We start from the raw sequence: 11,495 nt of genomic DNA, 5'->3' as shown, positions 1-11,495 counted from the left end.
TAACACACACATGATATTGAACACACACACAAAATCAATTAAGTGGAAGCTGCCACTGCTGGCTAGTGTTTAAACCTATTTTTTACAGTCTATGGTTTAAACACTTTATTTAAAGGACTACTCCGGCGCAAAAACAGTTTAGCCTATAACGCTAGTATAATGCTAGTATATAGGGCATAGAGTAATGACAAATAAAAATCGCTTGTTATTACCACTAAAAAGGCTCAAAATAGCCCCACACCAACACGACAGCATAACAAGGGTCCCTACATTTAAACCGAAGCATTGAGTACTTTGTCAGTGTCCAAACAGTTTAATAAGAAGATATTTTATACACACAGTCAACTTCGCGAATACAGGAAGAAGCCATCTTTGAAAAATAGTCTCTACCAGTCGATCTACGAACGCCGATCCAAGTGCGCTGGAGTGAGATGTGAATAAGGTGATAAGGTGAGCGTGAACAGTAGGCTACGTGTACATATTGAAGACAAGTAAACGGTTTGTGTTTGTGTTTCTTCCGGAAACAATGGACCATATGAGATTCTGCACAGTTCAGCGCACTTGGATCGGCGCTCGTAGATCGACTGGTAGAGACTATTTTTCAAAGATGGCTTCTTCCTGTATTCGCGAAGTTGACTGTGTGTATAAAATATCTTCTTATTAAACTGTATGGACACTGACAAAGTTCTCAATGCTTCGGTTTGAATGTAGGGACCCTTGTTATGCTGTCGTGTTGGTGTGGGGCTATTTTGAGCCTTTTTAGTGGTAATAACAAGCGATTTTTATTTGTCATTACTCTATGCCCTATATACTAGCATTATACTAGCGTTATAGGCTAAACTGATTTTAGAGATAAAACTATTTACATTCGGCAATCATGAAAACAAATCTCAGATAACGGTTGACTAGGTAGCAATGTGTAATTAGACCAAAGGTTTATTTTGCGCCGGAGTTGTCCTTTAAAGAGGCTATATGCAGCTTTTCCCCCCAAATAAATGTAACAATTAGGGATGGGTACCGAAACCCGGTATTAAACGGGCCCCGGTGCTGAATTTTGAAAGACCGCTGTATCGATAAGCTCGGACGTTATCGGTTCTGCTGTCGGTAGGAGAAATTAAGTAAATACACGTAGGTTACAATTTATTCCTATAAAGACGTTATCTTGAACATGTTTATCTCGCCAGCCATTTCTATATAAAGCTATATTTTAATTAAACCATTTGTCTGTGATGCAAATTTGCTATTCGCAGTTCAGAAGAGAGAGAGATATCTCTCACGCGGAGCCACAGCGCGCACAAAACGACAGCCCTTGCTGAATGTGACAATGAGGACAGAACTAAACATTCAAACGAGGTTACACTTTAGATCTGAGATATTGTTCTAATTTTATTTTAGATTTCGGCTTCAAAAGATTATAAGAAGATATTTGAGATACACCCGTTAAAAACGAGACGCATGCTCTGTCCAGCGCAACTTCCTTCACTTCACAGCGCTGCGCTGTCAGTTCTTCCTAAACCCAAACGTGCCGTCAGAATCAGCACGATCGCATTTGTTGCAAAATGCTGTCTCTACTGTTGCTAGATCATAAAATGGCTATTAAAAACACAAAAACCTGCGCAAGAGATGCTGTTCACAAGGCGGTGCGCGCTCCGAAACGGACTGCAACGAGACAAGAAGAGTATAGCCTACTTTGGGCTTCGTGTGTCCTAAACTATCAAATATACATAAAAATGTCAAAATGACCAGCTCTGACATTCACCTAAACACAATTATGTCTTAAATGGATGTAAATAATAGGGAGAAAATGATGGTGCTTCAGTTACCGATTAGATATTTGCTCTCGGTCTTAAAGGGGCAGCAGTCTAATAAATCTGCTGACGATTCAGCCATTAATGCAAATCAAACAACAAAAGCACTTGAATGAGCAACTTTAGATTTAATAAGCATTAATCTATCTATGATAAACTATACAATGCTATTTTACATTTGATTGCTAAATTAGATTTATTTTCAAACAGAATATATTACCTAAAAAGTAATGTTAGTAGACCTTACTGCAATTAAAGCACTGTGTATATAATTTGTATCTTTGATTAATTGTATCCTATCTTTTGTATATAAAACAATAAAAGCCTGCACACTGCTGCATAACAAAAATTTTTTTCTTCGTTTTGTTAAAGCATTACTTTTTTACATTTATTTTACATTTCAAAATATAAAGTTAATTATGTTCTTGATTCTTAAAAAAAAAAAAAACACCAAAAAGAACCGATAAGAATACCGTTAAAGTACCGGATCGATAAGCAGTATCGGTAAGAGTAGTAATACCGATAAAACCTTAATGATACCCATCCCTAGTAACAATAGCCTTTTTATTTTACCATTTATGACTCAAACATCTCCTGATGAGCATACTGACACCTTGTCCACTCACAGTGGGTGCACCTATAAGCCTGTATCCTATTTTTTTGTGGTGTCGGACTTTTCCCACGCTGTCTAAATAATCGTGAGTTTAAATTTCAGGAAAACGCATGTACTGTAGCCTCTTAAACTACTGTGTCAGTATGGCATAAATAGTCAAGTTAACAGCTGCATTTACGTTAAGTAGCCTAAATCATAAAAGTATCACAATCTATTTCTATTTTTTACAAAAGAACTAATTCAATAAATAAATAGATTAATAAATATGCTGCGAGTTTAACCCCCCCAATGGTAGACCCAAAGTTACGCTCTTGAATGTAAGCACTGTTTCGTAGAATGACTCGATTACAATTCTGAGAATTGTAGAGGTGCGGAAACCCCTACCTCGGTTTCACATGTGATGCAGCAGTATAAATGAAAGCAAAAGCATAGTCTATATATAGTAATAGAGGCTCCGGTGTAGTCCGACGCAGAAGAATAAATCAGCCTTTATTAGACGATGATCTTTAGACTGAGAGAAGTGTTAATATCAGGCGGTAGAGTCGGTTAAACGAAACTTCGCTGTTTACTTCTCTCTTAACGTTACTGATCCTTACTTCTCTCTCTTCGCGAGAGAACAGATTCATTTTGATGTTTGTTCTTTTTATTTATTTTATTATTTAAACTACAGTAGATGGAAACTAGGAGTAAACACATGAAGAGAGAGAAGGAGATGAAGACACACACCACTGAAAACATGAAGCTTGTGAAGATTGTCAGATGGAGCAGCTTTAATGATGGAAGACTGAACTGTGAGTAAAACAATCACTCATAATTCAAACAGTAAATGTGTGAGGGAATCATCTGTTTCTGAAATACCATGCGTCCATATTTGTGTTAATTCTGCAAATGGTAGTTGCTCTGATTAATATTGTGATGAATGATTTCATGTGGTCTCATAGAAACCCTCTTGTCTCTCGCTCTGCTGCTCTGCGTTGTGTTGTGTGTGTTCGTGGGTGCGATAGAGAGCTCAGGGGTGCGCGATCGCGGCTTGACCGTTTATTCCACACCACGGCATCCACAATGTTGACAACATGAACTCAACTTAAGTTTTAAACTAGCAAAGTACATTTCAAAGCACATGCAAGTCAACAGTAAGCGTGTGCTGCTTATGTTATATTATAGTCCAGGCAAAGTAGCTCATTTTGGAGCCAAAAATAGAACTATAAAAGATTTTTTTCAGCATAGATAATTTCTATGAGGTGTCCAGAACAACATAATAAAAGTCCTAAGAAATCCTAGTTGAGGATATGTTTAATTTGCACCAATCTGGGATGTGTGCCAGTAAGGCCAGACAACAATACACCTCAATGGGGCTGTTTTTTCCTTTACTCCAATCAAACCAGCGGCGAGGACACATAAGGCCTAGAGAAACTACCAGAATATAATACTAATGCTCTGAAAATAAAACTATTGCAAAATAATCATATCGCGTGTAATGATTTGTAAGGTGTAGCCTGTTATTAAAAACACACAGTGCCTTTCCTTCACACTGATAATACTGTGCTGTGCTGGATTTCTATTAATGGCAAAGACACCAAATTACCCAATAACACCCAATATCACCCAATATCACCCACTATCACCCAATAACACCCAATATCACCCACTATCACCCAATAACACCCAATATCACCCAATAACACCCAATATCACCCACTATCACCCAATAACACCCAATATCACCCACTATCACCCAATAACACCCAATATCACCCAATAACACCCACTATCACCCAATATCACCCACTATCCCCCAATAACACCCACTATCACCCAATAACACCCAATAGCACCCACTATCACCCACTATCACCCAATAACACCCAATAACATCCAATATCACCCAATAACACCCAATATCACCCAATAACACCCAATATCAACCAATAACACCCAATATCATCCAATAACACCCAATATCACCCAATATCACCCAATAACACCCAATATCACCCAATAACACCCAATATCACCCAATATCACCCAATAACACCCAATATCACCCTATATCACCCAATATCACCCAATAACACCCAATATCACCCAATAACACCCAATATCACCCAATAACACCCAATATCACCCTATATCACCCAATGTCACCCAATAACACCCAATATCACCCAATAACACCCAATATCACCCTATATCACCCAATATCACCCAATAACACCCAATATCACCCAATAACACCCAATATCACCCTATATCACCCAATAACACCCAATATCACCCAATAACACCCAATATCACCCACTATCACCCAATAACACCCAATAACACCCAATATCAACCAATAACACCCAATAACACCCAATATCACCCACTATCACCCAATATCACCCAATAACACCCAATAGACCTTATTCAGAGCAGCGCCATGATAGGTATGAAAGTAAGGCCGTGAGGGATAGACTTACCGTGTTTCCAATGGCATCCGCTGTAAAAAGCTGAATAAAGCTCCTAGATTACTTACAATTTTCCACAGTTTACATTGTCGGGAGTATTTTGTCAACTGAAATTTCTTGGAAAGATATTTTTCCAGTGTTCCATGAGCAGAACAATCCGAAAACACATTAAATAACAGTACAGCCCATTGAAGAGATGCAAGTCTATCCCTCAGCCTCGCTTTCATTCTCATTAAAAGTCAAAGATGGTGCTGCTGTGAATAAGGCGTATATCACCCAATATCACCCAATAACACCCAATAACACCCAATATCACCCAATAACACCCAATATCACCCAATAACACCCAATATCACCCACTATCACCCAATAACACCCAATAACAACCAATATCACCCAATAACACCCAATAACACCCAATATCACCCACTATCACCCAATATCACCCAATAACACCCAATAGACCTTATTCAGAGCAGCGCCATGATAGGTATGAAAGTAAGGCCGTGAGGGATATACTTACCGTGTTTCCAATGGCATCCGCTGTAAAAAGCTGAATAAAGCTCCTAGATTACTTACAATTTTCCACAATTTACATTGTCGGGAGTTTTTTGTCAACTGAAATTTCTTGGAAAGATATTTTTCCAGTGTTCCATGAGCAGAACAATCCGAAAACACATTAAATAACAGTACAGCCCATTGAAGAGATGCAAGTCTATCCCTCAGCCTCGCTTTCATTCTCATTAAAAGTCAAAGATGGCGCTGCTGTGAATAAGGCGTATATCACCCAATATCTCCCAATAACACCCAATATCACCCAATAACACCCAATATCATACAATATCACCCAAATATCACCCAATATCTCCCAATAACACCCAATAACACCAGACACAGAGATGAGTGACGTTCTGCCACCTAGTGGACATAACTAATACTATACTATACTTTACTATACTTAACTAGTTGAGGGCCTTTTGTACAGTAAACAGACAACCAGACTGCTAAGAGTTATGTTTAGATGAATATGTGCTGCACTTTCCTCTCAATAACTAAATACACAAACAAACAAAAATGAGGAAACAGCAAGCCTTTTTGATAAAACCATAAGAAAAGCATATGAACAAGATAATATTATGTTTCTTCATTCCCAGTTCCAGTGGATCCACACACACCTGTAAAGTGTGTATCTGAATCATCAGAGAAGATCCAACATGAGCTGAGATCATGATATCTGGATCAATGATGAGAGGACTCCTGCAACTAATGTAAGATCATGTTTGGCCATCATTTCTGAGATCATACACTGCAGCTCTGATGATCAATATTTCATTCATATTTCAGTGTATATAATGATGAAGAGGAGGAAACGGCTCCTTTAAAGTTTCTTCTGGACTCTCAAGATCCTGACAGCATCTTTATTCATTACAGAAGAACATGATGAAATAGTTTCCAGAAAGGTTTCCAGACCTTTACTCTTCCCCAGCGGGAGAATTAAACAGTGTCAGTTATTAGGCTTTGTGGAAATAACAGGAATAGGTGTAAATAGTGTGTGTAAACACTATTATATTTCCATATAGTTGTATAGTTCTTTTTTGTTTTTTTGTTCCGAATGTAAAATTGTATGTGTGTCAGTCAGAAGTGAAATAATGCATTTTCATTGATTGTTACAATATTTTTCCATGTTAAATATGATACTCCTCATGTCAGGTTGTTTATCTTGAAACCAACACAGTCTCATCCCAAAAAGTCATATAACTGACGTCTTGGGACGTCTTTTGACCATACGTCAATATCCGCCTTTTTAGGGCCCCCTTAAACGTCGCTAGATGGCGATCCCGGGCCGTCATACAACTGACGCTTTACCTTTAACGTCAGTTAGGTGACGGGTTAGGTTTAGGTCTGGGGTAGAGTTAGGATCCCATAACCTCATCTACCGACGTTTAAGGGGGCCCTAAAAAGGCGGATATTGACGTATGGTCAAAAGACGTCCCAAAACGTCAGTTATATGACCTCTTGGGATGAGACACGTTACTTTGTATCATCTGCTGTTTTCTGTCATTATTTGCATTATTTGTCGTCTTGCCCGTTTAAGCTTCTTTATCTAAATCAAGTTTTTCATTTTGTTGAAACATTTACTGCAACTGTAAACAAAAAACTGAATTAATTATGGCAATTTAAGTCCAGATGCAAACACACTATTTTAAATACGATGCATAAAATGATCGTGTCTTTGTACTAAACACTTTCTGAGCTCATTTTCTCCATGACTCATTCAGTACCTGTTACACCCATGACCTTTATTCTCCTTGCAGACACAAGATCATCTTTTACAGTAAAAAAGATCTGAGTATAACTTACAGTCTCAAACACAGCAGATTATTTAAAGTGTGAGTTCCCCAACAAATGTAGTTTCTGTCATTAATTACTCTCCATGTCGTTCCAAACCCATATTCATTTATCCAGTCCCAGAGATTAATCAGAGCATTAACATAGTACTAAATGTGTAAAGCATTCAGGGCTGCGAACATTTCTAAGACATTAATGGGTTAGAAAACAAAGTCTGAAGCATGTGTGAGAAAACCTGTTTATCCAGTGGGGCTTTTCAGAGAGAATATTTTTATTTCACAGCAAAACTCACTTCACCACTGACTGAGACTCACTGAATATTTATTTCTGCATGACTTTCAATATGCTTGGAATAAAGTGGTGTTATTTATGACTAAGGCATGTTGATGCCAGTAAGATCCTGATCTTCACAGGGGACACAAAAGGCACCGAATCCCAGCAAGATTTTTCAATATAGCCTATTCACATTTTTGCATTATTTCTCTCTGAAATGTAAAATGTTCAGCCTATAGCAGCTTTTTACAGACCCAGAGTCCAGACCCCTGCTTTAACACAAAGACAGTATTTATTTGGCCTAGAAGGAAAAAGACTCATGAACTGAAATCGGACATGATCAGACGACAACACCTCAAACATTAACACTTCTGCTTTATTCTGCTTTACTTCTGCTTTTATGATGTACAATTAGGCCTGATCGATTAATTGCATTTGCGATAATTTCGATGAATATGATGAAACACGATTTTGTAACCGCAAAAGCAGTGATTACACTGGTCACATGACACGTGAGAGAAAAGCAGTCTGTAAGATCAAGCATCATGTTGGCACGCTACACATATTGATCTGACATACAGGAAAGAACAGTTTATGTATAATGTATGTGATATTGTGTTATTTATTCTCTTCCCAACAATTCTGGATTGATTCAGAGAATTTCAGAATCGAGTTTGAGCTCAGTTTTTAAACACAGATGCGTGATACAAAAACTGTAGGCCTATTCTGCTTGCTTCTAATTTCTCTCTCTCTCTCTCTCTCTCTCTCTCTCTCTCTCTCTCTCTCTCTCTCTCACACACACACACACACACACACACACGTAACGTAAGCAATAAGGTACGAGAGGCTGTGCTGTATGGTGAATTGCACGGCTGAAGGGCGTTGTTAGGCGTGACGCGAAGCGGAGTAACCCCTTCAGCCGTACTTATTCACAATACAGCACTTGCCTCGAATACCTTATTGCTTTTATAAAACGGTTGCCACACAATATTAAAGTAAAAAACAATGTTTTAGTGCAACTTTCTTGAAGTAAAATCACTAAAAGCCAACATAGAACCGCAGTGTTGCACAGCGATCAATAGAGCCGTTGGGTGAAGCGGTCATAGCCGTGTTTTATCGTGAATAAAGCACAGCTCTTGACCAATCAGAATCAAGGATTCAAACTAACCGTTTTATAAACACACATATGGCACCACTCGAACCTTCCGAAACATAATATTTCATAAAGTTTGGGGTTTAACCGAATTACAAGGACATCCGCAGGCTTCATTGCACAGGTTTTGCTGCTGTGCTTGATGATATAACATTACTCTTGCAGTGCCGCCGGGTTTTTCCTTCAAATGCTCCACGAAGGCATTTTTCATGTCTTTTAGAATGCAGTTGGCTTATATATAAAAAATATGAAAATCACTGAGAAGGCTTTAAATTCAAAATACTTACGCACGCTTTGTGAAGAGCGCTCGTGCATGCGGCTGTGAGCAAATCATTGGTTAAATATAGCCTGCTTGCGTCTCTAAATGCTTTTATGAGGCGAAATTAATGTAAACAAGCTCAGTTATATCTTAAACCAACAGGACAAACAACATAAGAGATGTGTGCATTAGTGTGAATGCAGCTTATCGGAGGGGGAAATCACTCCAGCTCTTGAATGAAAAACATTCAGACAGCTCACTTACATACTGAAAACACTCTTTGTTTATTGCTTGTAATGCTTTTTTTTTTGTTCCTCTTAATTTACTACCTTTTTGAAGCTATATAAGTTTATAGCCTATTTAAAATTCTTAACATGTAATTAGTTGAAATAAATGTTTATATATATATATATATGATTTATTGCTTGTCTTTGTTGACTAATACAGAAGGTAAAGAACTTAAAAAGTACTCGTACATTAAATCGCAACCGCAATATTCTCATAATCGTTCATCCCTATGTACAACACAAAAGCTGTTACACTACATGAACTCGCTCGAGGCCCACAGAGAAGGAAATGCATAGTTCAATAAAGTCTGTTTTTTGCGCACAAAAAGTATTCTCTTGATAAACTTAAGGTTGAGCCACTGTATAGTCACTCCGACTATTTTAACAATGTCTTTAATGACTTTTGGGCCAGCAAATTTCAATTACAATAGAGGAGGAGTGATCCAGCTCTCAGATTTAATCAGAAATATCGTCATTTGTGTTCTGAAGATTGAACTTACGGGGTTGAACAACATTAGAGAGTAATTACTGACAGTTTACATTTTTGGGGTGAACTATCCCTTTAAGGATCCACTTTAAGGAAGTCTTTAATAAAAGCAGAAAGAAGGACTACTGATAGCAACTTCTTTAAAATTAATGTGTTAAAAGAAGCTGGTAAGCAGAGGATTCAAACGTGTGCGCGATAGACGACATTTGATGAAGTGGATCAAAAAAGTTCAAAGTTGTCCTAAGACAAGAACTAGTACGAAGTGTTTCTCTCTACATATGCAAATATTTTACAGCAGCATAAGTTAAATACATGAAACAAATCTTACAGTTGATCAGGGATCCACATTATTTCAATAAGATAATGATAATAATTCATTACATTTATATAGCGCTTTTCTCTGCACTCAAAGCGCTATACTTAGAAGGGGGTTTTTCCACCACGACCAAAGAACAAATTAGATTCTTAGAAATCAGACCGTTTTAAATTAGCAAACCACAAGTGGGTTTTCATGCAATTCAGACACTTATGCCTTACACCTATGCCAACCGCAACAGACGAACAGGAACTCCACGTGTTGCATGTGTTTCTAGCTATGTTGACGCTCTATAGGCGAATCCTTAACCCGCTAGTTAAATCTTAAAAAAGCAACATTAGTATTTCTGGTATTAATTTCAGGACCCCTTGTATTAACTTCCCCTTTAAATACCGTGACACCATGCCCTCTGTATGACACGGCTCGTATTAAGCACTATTTGAACAAATGAATCGATTCAGCATTACGACAACATCCATAAAGATACTTTAAATTCGTCAAATCGGTTTAATAAAGGATGTTGTGAATTAACACATTTTATTATATCATGGCTGTTAAAGTTTTACATGGGACAATTACTAAACACACTGATCCTTTAACATTGGCGCAGAAACACACACGTTTCGGAGCTGCAAGGAAGAGATGAATGCTTTATAGAGTCCAAATATAACTGCACACTTCATTCATTATGAAATGTTATATTTTGCCTCTAAAATACACACTGAGCAATGTTGCAATCAGGTTCAACACAGTTTATATCCAGTCTGTGTCACAGTCGTTGATTTCGGTAGAGACAATGGTTCCGTGTCCCCACCAGATTTCATCATGAGTCATTTAGGACTCGCTGGCTACACGTTTCTCTGTTCATAACACTGCAACAACTGCAATCATTTCGTGATCGTTGTTTAGGAAACCACATAAAGCATTTTCCAATTTAGGACTTATATATAATGAGAACGGTGGGGAGTCGACAGTCGCTCCGCTGCCCCTGAGAATGTGAAGCAGAAACACTTAATGTCCAGAATAAATGGACTTTGTTTTCGATTTTTTGACTGTTTTCAGTGGTTATGAGGAAGAGCAATATGAGAGAGAAATTTAGTAATCATTGTTTACCATTGCTTGGCGTGGCCGCCATGTTTATTGCCTCCTTTACTGCTTTTCGGACTACTGCACACTGTATAGACGTTCTCCCTCTCAGTCGTGTGTCTTAATTTGGCGTTACTATTAGTCTGGGTTTCCCCATACTGCCTTACCGCAGCGCAATTTTATTCACGCTGAAATGTAGTCTGGATACCATGGCCAGATTTTCGCGTCATTTAGGGAACAGGGAGGGAGCAGCAAGACCATGACAACATCTATCCCTCACACCGTAGTTTGTTTATATCTATGGATTCAACATGGCAGCAGACGCGAAGCTACCTTTTGATGCAGCCTTAGATATTTTTTTAAGTAGTTTAGAATGCAAGTTTATTTAGAAAAAAGAGCCGCTTTTGGCGTTAA

General features: G+C 38.1%; 1 long non-coding RNA gene across 2 annotated transcripts; it reads left to right on the top strand.

The window, feature by feature from the left end:
• The first annotated feature begins 431 nt into the window (after positions 1–431).
• LOC148997588 (uncharacterized) lies at positions 432–6,638 on the top strand. Of its 2 annotated transcripts, XR_016168964.1 has the most exons (4): positions 432–765; positions 3,092–3,212; positions 6,026–6,139; positions 6,216–6,638. It is a non-coding gene; the product is annotated as an uncharacterized LOC148997588 (long non-coding RNA). The 2 variants fall into 2 exon arrangements; XR_016168963.1 differs by lacking the exon at positions 432–765 and having other exon boundaries at positions 2,890–3,212.
• The last annotated feature ends 4,857 nt before the right edge of the window (positions 6,639–11,495 follow it).

The sequence above is a fragment of the Pimephales promelas genome, chromosome 2, assembly GCF_988280905.1.
Source record: "Pimephales promelas chromosome 2, fPimPro1.hap1.1, whole genome shotgun sequence".
NCBI lineage: Eukaryota > Metazoa > Chordata > Actinopteri > Cypriniformes > Leuciscidae > Pimephales > Pimephales promelas.
This window is presented reverse-complemented; position numbering and strand designations above follow the sequence as displayed.